Source organism: Brassica napus, chromosome C4 (genome assembly GCF_020379485.1).
Source record: "Brassica napus cultivar Da-Ae chromosome C4, Da-Ae, whole genome shotgun sequence".
Taxonomy (NCBI): Eukaryota; Viridiplantae; Streptophyta; class Magnoliopsida; order Brassicales; family Brassicaceae; genus Brassica; species Brassica napus.
The window spans coordinates 9,875,374-9,885,798 of record NC_063447.1 but is presented as its reverse complement, the minus strand read 5'-3'; the positions used below and the strand labels follow the sequence as shown (position 1 = coordinate 9,885,798).

The window sequence follows — 10,425 nt, the reverse complement described above, 5'->3', positions numbered from 1 at the left end:
GAATATGTGTGAAAGGTGAAACAGACTTTTATGGGATCTTGCAGGAGGTTATTGAAGTGGAATTTCCGGGGTTATTGAAGCTAAAATTCGTGCTCTTCAAATGTGAATGGTTCGATCCTGTTGTGAACCGAGGGATTCGGTATAACAAATTTGGTGTTGTGGATGTCAATTTTGGGAGAAGATACAACAAATTTGAACTTTTCATTTTAGCTTCACAAGCCGAGCAAGTTAGCTTCCTTCCTTATCCTCGGCTTCGAACTTCCGGGATAAACTGGTTAATTGCTATCAAAATTACACCTCGTGGACGCATTATCGCTGGAGAAGAACCGCCCTTGCAAGAAGAAGACGCTATCACTGAAGTTGAGGTACCAGAACAACAAACTGATGAAATCTTTTTGATCGACCCGAAAAATTTTCAATATGAAGATATTCCCGAAGATGCGACAAATGAAGCACGTGAAGACACGTTCGAGAGAAGCGACGATGATGATTGTAATGATAGTGATGAAAACGAAAACGAAAACGATTTAGAGTGATGTAATATATGTAACAAATGTTGTATTTCTCTATTGTAATGTATGTTTAAAGAAATATTATTTTTATATCATCTTAATGTATGTGTAACATTAAATGTTATTTTATATAATATGTATTTCTTTAGTTTTTAAAAATTTATTTGGAGTTTTAGAGATTAAGTTGGAGAAAGAGCAAGAAGAAGTAAAGAAGAAGATATGATGTTAGATGATATGTGACTTTGGGGTTTAGGGATTTCATTCTCGGAGTTTAGGGTTAAGTGTAGTAAAATCCTTGTAAAAATAACACGGGACTGGTAACTTCGTCGTAAATGGTTAAATCGATTCCACGTAATTTTGTCGTAAGTAGAAAAAGACGGGTCTGGTAACTTCGTCGAAAATGAAAAAAAATTGGTAACTTTGTCGTAAATGGAAAAAGACGGGCCTGGTAACTTCGTCGTAATATTACGTTGCATTTACGACGAATACATTTTCTATATATTGAGACGCCGCAGAACGAGGCTGCCTTGTTCATTCCTTCCAAACTCCTTTGCTCTCCCTCTAAGGTAAACTCCCTCCCTCTTCTATTTTTTTTAAAGTTAGTTTAGGTGATTAATTAGTTTGGTAATTAGTTTAGGTGATTAGTTAGGTGACAGAATAATTTTTTAATTATGTAGTAATTGACATGATTCTGTTCCCCTTCCATCAGCTCCACAATTATATATCTCCTTTCTTCTTTGCTTCTCTCTTTCACCCTATTCAAGCTAACCAAATTTTCAGAGAAAACGATGACAGAATGAGGAAATCAACCAGAAAAGCCCCTACATCTCTGCTCTAAAATGATGTTGCTCATGTCCAAAGACACTCAGATCAAACACAACATGCTACCTCCTTCTCGCCGAGAGTTCAGGGATATTTACGTTGTGTTCGAGTTGATGGAGTCTGATCTCCCACAGGTGATTAAGGCCAACGATGATTTAACTGCTGAGCATCATCAGTTTTTCTTGTACCAACTTCTTTGTGGTCTTAAATATGTTCACACAGGTTAGTATATATTGTTCTCTTTCGACCCTTGTGGTAATATTTTAGATTTATTGAGATACTGAAGTGGGTTCTGTTTCAGCTAATGTGTTTCGTAGGGATTTGAAACCAAAGAACATTCTAGCTAATGATGATTGCAAATTGAAGATTTGTGATTTTGGACTCGCTCGTGTTTCTTTCAACGACGCTCCAACTGCTATATTCTGGACTGTGACTTTTCTTTCAAGCAACTAAACTGGTCGTTAGATTTTCTTTTAACTCTTTCGTGGTTTGTAAACTCACTCCTTTTATATACTAGGTGCTGAGACCCTGCGCAAGCGCGGGACTGGTTACTTTGGATATCGGTGGGGCGGTATGATTTACGGTATGTTGGTCTTGTTTAAGATTTGTGCAAATTAAAGAATAAAATTATCGGAAGTAAGACAACAAAATTGATCCTAGCTTTTGACAATTAACTCAAGTTAGAGACATTTCCCAAAACGGAAGGAAAATTCAAAAAGTATAATTAAGGTAAAATATAGAGAATGTAGAAAAGGCCTAAACATGAAACAGAGAGCGTGGAACAACGGAAAGGGAAAGAGAAGAAGATGAAGAAGCTTACGTCAGGTATATGAAATTAAAAAGACAGATATTGTGACAGCGCAGCACCAACTTATTTGAGGGTCCATATCAAGTTATCAACTCTGTATATATCCGTTGTTTGAATAAATACTCAAAGTTTCAAACTACTTGCATTACAAAATTATTTTATTTTTACAAAATACACATTGTTTGCTAGTACTTGTTAGGGAGCTCAAGGACCGTAGTAGCATATAGTAAAGCTACACTAATCTTCATCGCTAAGATCACACATTGTCTACATCCTCAACGTTAGGATATTCCAAGTAACACTTCTTCTCGTCTTCCTCGTCACGGGTTCCATCTTCATCTTGTAAACTCCAAGTAACCATCTTCCAAAACGCAGCACTCCACTTCTCTTCCCTCTTCAGGCTTAGCGGTGATCTGTGACAAAATCTAGCCGTTGGATTGAAACAGAGCTCTTATATTGGTTTTGTGGTTCATAAGAGTTTCAAGAATGGTGAAACTGGAAGCATCGTGGCGAGTGGCTCCCCTTCTAAGGAGATCTTCCCCCTGTGTGAAATAGTTTAACAAAACATAAATATTAAAATAGTTTCACAAAACATAAACGAAGGTTGACGTTTTTACATTATGAAAAAGTAATTGTGGGTTTAAAATGTTTGGGCTCAAATTATGTTGGGTTCTATGTCTAAAACATGATTTGAACTTAAAAACTGAAAAAAAAAAAAACGTTAGGTTATCTTTCTTTTTTTTCTCCGTCGTCGGGACAGCATCACCTGTGGGATCCCTGGCATGATTAAAGCTTAAGTTTGTGAGATTGGGGAGCGATAATAGTGCGATGCGTTATTGAAGAGGAGTTTACTTACATCAGTTAGGCTTCGTCCGCATCATTCCATTGTCGTTGGTCCTCGGGTGCTTCGTCGTCGTCAGAATCTGCAAAAGAAAAGGTTTTAATTTGTTAAGTAAGATGTCTTTTATTTTTTTTAGATTCGGGTGCTAAAAACATAATTCATTCAGTTTTCCTGTTTTGTTTGGAGATTGCAGGGATGAAACCGTAGATCACAGAATCCTGTAAGAAAAACAGAGAAAAATCATTAGTTGTTCATAAAAAAACCCATAGACAAAAGCAAAACAAAAAGATGAAGACACGTTTCATATATGAACAAAGAATAAGCAAAGCAGAGTTAAAGTGATAAAAAATAAGTTAGAAAAATCATCACCAATTCATCAAGGAGGAGAATGGTGATGCCCATAAACTCTCCATTCTTGTTAATGTTCCTGGAATCCTAGAATCGGATGAGCCGACCAACAATGGACTGAGGGGACCTTCCAAGGCGGAGAGAGTTGAAGGTGGAGTAGGGAACAGCGGCTGAAGATGCTGGAGCAGCTGGATAAGTCATTTTCGTGACGGATGTGAAAAAGTAAAGCGATCGGAAAACTGAGAAAGAAAAGTTTGAGACAAGATGAAGCTTTTACCTCGAGGGATTCTATATATATGAAAGCTCTGAAGGCGTTAGAGGAGAAACTAAGCGTTTGGTAGGTGCAAAACGTGTGTAGAGCCTTAAAGATCGACCATAATAGCTGATTGTCGGAAGGGGAATCGCAAACGACGAAGGAGATGGTGAAGATGGCGGCTTTCCTAATCTTCTTAGCTTTGTCCGTATCACCACTTTGGGCAGATACAAAGCCTAATAAACAGAAAATCAATAAGCCCAAAGCCCACTTTTTGTCGAAGTCCATTCGTTACCCATCAATTAAAAAAAAAAAGAGGTAGGGTCCATAATGTTATATTAGTTTCCGACCTTTATAATATATATTAGTTTCGACCATTAATGTACAAAGTATCGTTTAGTGTAATGGTATAATTGTGGGTGCTTATATCTCAATAACCCGGGTTCGAGCCACATATTTGACATTTTTTCACAATTTTAAAAAGTGAGACCCATAGACCGCTTACGTGTCGTATCAGGAGGTGGATCGTGCCCCTGAGCTATGTGGATCGGTTTTCTCCAAAGTAAGATTATTTTTTCACTGAACCCAACTTCTATAGTTACCTCTAGTTCTAAATGTACTTCTTTTTCATATTACAGTATACACCTGCGATTGATATCTGGAGTATTGGTTGCATTTTTGCGGAAATGCTTTTGGGTAAGCCTTTGTTTCCCGGAAAAACGTTGTGCACCAATTGAATCTTATGACTGACTTCCTTGGCACTCCACCTCCTGAGTCTATATCAAGGATTAGTCACTCAATAGTTTTAAGAAAAACATGTTCAATTTTTTGTCTAGCAGATTAATATGTTACATACCATCGTCATTTGAGAGTGAATTAATTTCTTAAAATATGATGTTGCAATCTTGAAATAATGACAGATTAGAAATGAAAAGGCGAGGAGGTATCTTAGCAGCATGAGGAAAAAACCGCCACTCCCTTTCTCTCATAAGTTCCCTAAAGCTGATCCTTTGGCTCTCCGCCTTCTTGAACGCTTGCTTGCCTTTGATCCCAAAGACCCTTGAAAAGGTTTTCGACCGTCACTCCGTGGCGGAGTTGCTTGCAGTCGTGGGGTTCAATAATCTCACTTAAAAACTTTTTATATTCCATATATGGTTGCTTCTGTCGGGCTGGTCATGGATGTTACTTCTCGCCATCTCATGTTAGTATTTGTGTTCTCTTCCTCACTTTCACGGGCTCGAACATTGTGGTCATCAAATTTTCAATTGATTTGGTTTCATTTTAGATATCAATGTATTTATTCACCACTCCCGTTGCGATTCCTTTTTGCTCATAGGGATTGGAGAGCAGTTTGATTTAATTTTGATCTGTGACAGTAACAATGGTTGCGGCTGGTATCAACATAGTTCCCGTGATTGGAATGGGTATGTTATTTTGATTTTGATACGTGGATACCGATCATGAATCACTGTCTCTCTAAAACGTTGGTCGACTAACATATGGCGTAGATTGTTTTTTTTGTTGATCACATATCAATCATTTTCTGTAAAAGACTGATTTGAGTTTTTGAATTGTGTAGGGTATTGAACTGTCTCAGGTGTTGCAGTTCTCTTGGTCATCATTGAAAGAGTCAAGGTACAAATAAATATTGATAAAGAGAGAAGCTTTGCATAGACTATCAAATTATCTTTTTCAGGGATACTTTATTGTTTTTAAAAGATTTATTGAACTGTTTATAATGTACCAGTGTATTACTTACCAGGAGATTGCTAATATTCCCTTAGGAGATGAATCTATGAGAGTGGTTAGAACCTGGAGATTAACGGGAGAAAGCAATTGGCCAGGTTAATGATTCTTATGTATTACTCTACCTTTATGTCTGGTGTGGAGCCACGGGTTATTGTGCCGTTTAATGTTAATCCTAATTTGATTGCAGTTAGAGGAGTTCCCAAAGATCAATCAGCTCATGTCTATATAACCATTGGGGATGGAGGAAACATTGAAGGATTTGCTCCAAGTAAGATATATAATAAATGACTTATGATCATTGCAAATAACCTTTTTGATGCGTGATAGGATTTTTGCAGAATGATTGAGCCTCACCCTAAGTGCTCTGCCACAGAGAAGCAAGCTTTGGACACATTATGATCTCGATAGAGAAATGGACATATGCGTAATATGAATGGAACAAGAACAAGTTAGTGTTTGAAATTCATGAGTGTTTGTCTCATGTCAAGAGAGTATTCAGAGTGTTTGTCTCATGTCATGAGAGTATTCAGTTAACTTGTAACTGAATCTCCTTCAACCACACAGCAGGAACTCACCATTCAAGATCAGAGACAACCAACTTGTGATTGAATCCTCACACAAAGCATAAATATAACCAAGAATCCTAGACATTAAATTGATTATATAAGGCAGAGAATCTCTAGTTTGAATTTAATCCTTGAGAAGTAACACAATACTTTAGAGTTTGTGCACTTAAGATGAATGAGATTTAGAATCAGTAAGCTAGAGTTTAAGAAGAGATAAAGAAGAGTTTAAACTGAGTTTTTACAAGTATTAGGCTGCCTTAAGAGAAAGAGAGTTAAGGCAGCCTCTAAACCATTACTCTAAACTCCTTACATTGTGAATACTGTTTAGACACAAGCAAGGGAGAGAGAGCCACGAAATTAGACTAAGAGAACTTGTATTGATACTTGATAATATGTTACAAGTGATGGAGAAGCCTTTAAATAGGCAAGACACATGATTAAGCAATTACTAAGCAAGATAAACATAAACAAATAATTCTGTAGGGAATGAGATGAGGCCAAAGGAGAATATGGACAAGGGAAGGCAGGACCAGATGAGGAAAAAGGGACATGAGAGAGGTTGGCACAGCCTGCTTGAGTGAAAGTGACAAGTCCAGCTGCTTCTCCAAAGCAACACATGTGACTTCTTCTTGTCTAATTCAAACCAGATCCTTTCTTTTGAATTCAAACTGGTTACCTTGACTTCTTAGAGGTTCCCAACGTCCATATTAGTCTCCACAACTCATTCCTTGCCTCAGTTTTCATGTCCATGATTTCCTGTCCATGATTTCCTGTCAATGATCTTCTGTCCATGATTTCCTGTCCATGATCTTCCTGTCCATGATCTCCTGTCCATGATCAATCAGGTTCTTCATGTCTTTACTCTTGCTTTTTATTGCTTCATGTCAACATTCCCCCTCAAGCTTGACCATAGGACATCCTTGGGCAAGCTTGGAACTGAGAGTACTTGCCTCATTAAAAACCTAAGTGTGAAAAACCTCATGGATAAAACCATCACTTAGGGAAAAAGAGTGCAACCACCCTCAGCCTAGGGATTGGCCAGTGGGTTTATGAGTCTTATGATCAAGTTTAGGGACTCATAAACCCTGGATCATAGCCTTACTTTAATGGCAAGCAGGCACCAATGCCTTCCTTGCTTCACACTCAAAACTGCTTGGAAGTCTCAATGTGGCTGGTTCTTTGTCTCCCCCTTTCTTCTGACATCCTGCCATCATCAAAGGGTTTGATCCACGACCAGACTCTTATCATGAGCTCCAAGTACCTTATTCAAACAATGCACACACACATGCATCAATTCTCAAGGAGAAAACCTATCCAAACAAGAATAAGTATAGTTTTAGGTACTTCTCTTGCATGAATTTATGAACAATGAACATTGGCTTCTCATATTTAACACCCCTCCTCAAGCTTGACCTGAAAGTAAGAGTATGTGGTCAAGCTTGGAAGATGAGAGCCAATGATGATCACCAATGCCTTGAGACCACAGCCCTCTTGGCTTGAAGTTTCATCAACATGGTACTAGCAAACATTCTTGGACTGATTCATAGCTTCCCAACTGAAGGTAACTGTTCTAACTCCATGTAGAAGCTAATCCATAGTTTCCCAATCAGAAGGTAACTTTTCTAACTCCAAGCTGGTTACCTTGACTTCTTAGAGGTTTCCAACGTCCATATTAGTCTCCACAACTCATTCCTTGCCTCAGTTTTCATGTCCATGATTTCCTGTCTATGATTTCTTGTCCATGATTTCCTGTCAATGATCTTCTGTCCATGATTTCCAGTTCATGATCTTCCTGTTCATAATCTCCTGTCCATGATCAATCAGGTTCTTCATGTCTTTACTCTTGCTTTTTATTGCTTTATGTCAACAGTTAGGTCGTCGAGGCTGACACCATGTGGTTTTACAACAGGTTATGGCATCCTAATGATGATTCTCCTTACTATCAAAATACCAGGTCATGGTGATATATGTTGCTGTATGTATTATTTGTAATTGAATAACGATGAATTAATAGGCCTTATGATCCACTCCAAGGTTACATTTTTATTCTTTGGTCACCGTGTTAAGACAATGGAAAGAGCGTAAGCGTCACATTAGAGTGTGATATTAATCAAGTTTCGTTTCCCTAAGAACCTCTGTGGTTGTCATCAAACAAACCCCAGATTTTGAAAAACTGATAATCACCTTTTTGTATATATGATTAACTGATCATGAAGTTTTAATCTTCATTATTTTGAAAATAATTACAACATGGAAAAATTATTAGATTATATCAACAAAAAATTATGTCTTATGAATCTATCTTATTAAAACAGAAACATTATGTTGGACTTAACATTTATTTTGTAAGTTTTTAAATTAAATACATCTTTCTACTTTATAGTTAAACCTACCTTAAATCACTAATATTTTTTTAATATTACAATAAATGTTTTCAAACAATGTACTTATTTCTTTATATTATTATCCATGTTTCCAAACAACATTATAATTAATTTTGTGTCCAAACAATATAAAATATTAGATCTCATCTTTTTAATAATTTCTAACAATTTTCTTAAAATTATTTTGATAAATTAAATAATTGAAAAAAATCCTTTATAAGCAACAAAAAAAAAAACATAACTTATTTTTACACGTTTAAATACTACAAAAACATTTTAATCACTAATAAATCAATTAAATTAATAGATGATTTTATTTATTTTTCCTAAATAATGGTTATATAATTTATTTAAGTACCACAATAATTCAATAATAGCCATTACATAAATATATATATATATATATATATATATATAACGTTATACATTGTACAATAAATATAATAACAAAAATTATTATAAAATTGTTCAAAATATATGTTATCCAAAAAAATGGTTAACACTAATTGTTAACAACAAACTTAAATCGATTATAATATAAACCAAATTATTAACAAGATAAATTTGTACACATGTATGTCATAACAGGCCAATAGACCATAAGCAAGAAGTACCACATGATGGTGCTATGTGTGACCGACCTCCTATGGTAAGATCCTAAAGATACTGTTCATGGTTAGGCATTGAGATCTATGGGTGCTAGATTCTTTTTTGGCAGCAGTGTTTCCGCGTCTTTTAACCACACACAAAAACATAGACTAAGACTACATAGATCAAGCCCACAACATAGAGTACACCAGAACAGGTTAGTATCAGATTTTACTGTGCCTCTCTTTGATGCATCCTATTTAGTTGCTGCGCACTTCTTACTTTGCTTGTGGATATCTGTCTAGATGGGTTTTTAAACTCTGTACCACAAGAAAAAAAATGTTATGGTTACAACGTACAACCTATGGAAGCATGAGACCGTTCATATGAAGAGATGATTGTCTGACAAAGGATTGGTTCTAAATTCTGATGGAGAATAAGGTATGTATCAGTCTATATGAAGATGCTTCATTATCTGGCTTGGCCGGTTTTTATTTCATGATTTTTTTTTGGTTCGTATTAAAATGCAGTAAATGGTGTTTCCTCTGCCGCAGTTGGTCTTCATTCAAAGGAGTCACGTGGTACTTGACCTGTTGATAAATCGCACAGCCTTTTTGACCCATGTATAATATGTGGTTCTCATGTTAGTTTCATTGTTTGCATTAAATTTTAGCATCAAGTCTCTTAGGATTCCAGAGTTTTTTATTGAAATTCCTGATACAGAAAATATAGGCTAACTAAAGGCGTCTGATTGAATCTCTTTACATGTTCTTTCTAGATGATTTGGTTTTGCAATATACATGAACGTTATTTAATGACATTAGTCGTGATATTGAACAATTTTGGTTTCAAAGTACAGTGATGGCGGCTGTCACTTCCTTACTCAGTGATGGAATACACATTGGGGCTTTAGTCCGAGGGAAGAAGGTTAGAGATGAGAACAAGTCAACAACTCTCTATCACAGAGTGGTCGTTCGTGTAGAGAAAATCTAGGCAACCTAGGTTTCACCTTGGAGCTTGGTCCCAGAAAACTGTATGAAGCTCTTATCATTTCTAATCCAACTGATTCCACAAGTAGAATTGGAGTGTTACAAGCTTTGTAAGAAATTCCGTTTATTATTGCTGTTAGGAAATACAAGCAAACATAGTAAAAGTTTTTCAATTTTTTTTGTTATCAAGTATGTTATTAATTTGTTTGAGGATTGAAAAAACTTCTAAGTTTAGTTGCTTGAATTATTATATAAGTTGTTTTGTTTAGGTTTGTATTTTTATAAATTTTTATTTGTTAGATAATTTTGTTTCTCACTGTTACATTGTTACAAAGACGACTTGATTGCCCTTTGAATTGTTGAGCGTGATCTGTTCTGTTGAGTTAGTTGTGAGATTTTTTGTTTGTTCTGTGAATTAAATGATCTGTAACATTAACAATGTACATTCATGTTAACAGGACATGAGTCAGAGAGTGTTGGAAGTAAACTTGAGAGTTAACTTGCTGGTTAAGTTATATTTATCCTAGTTGAGTTAGGATTAGGATAAATTAGGTTTTACTAATGT

The 10,425-nt window shown here is 36.0% G+C and overlaps 1 pseudogene; it reads left to right on the top strand.

Annotated features, from left to right (window-relative positions):
* Positions 1-731: 731 nt before the first annotated feature.
* Positions 732-9,046, top strand: LOC106442890 (annotated as a pseudogene).
* Positions 9,047-10,425: the final 1,379 nt, after the last annotated feature.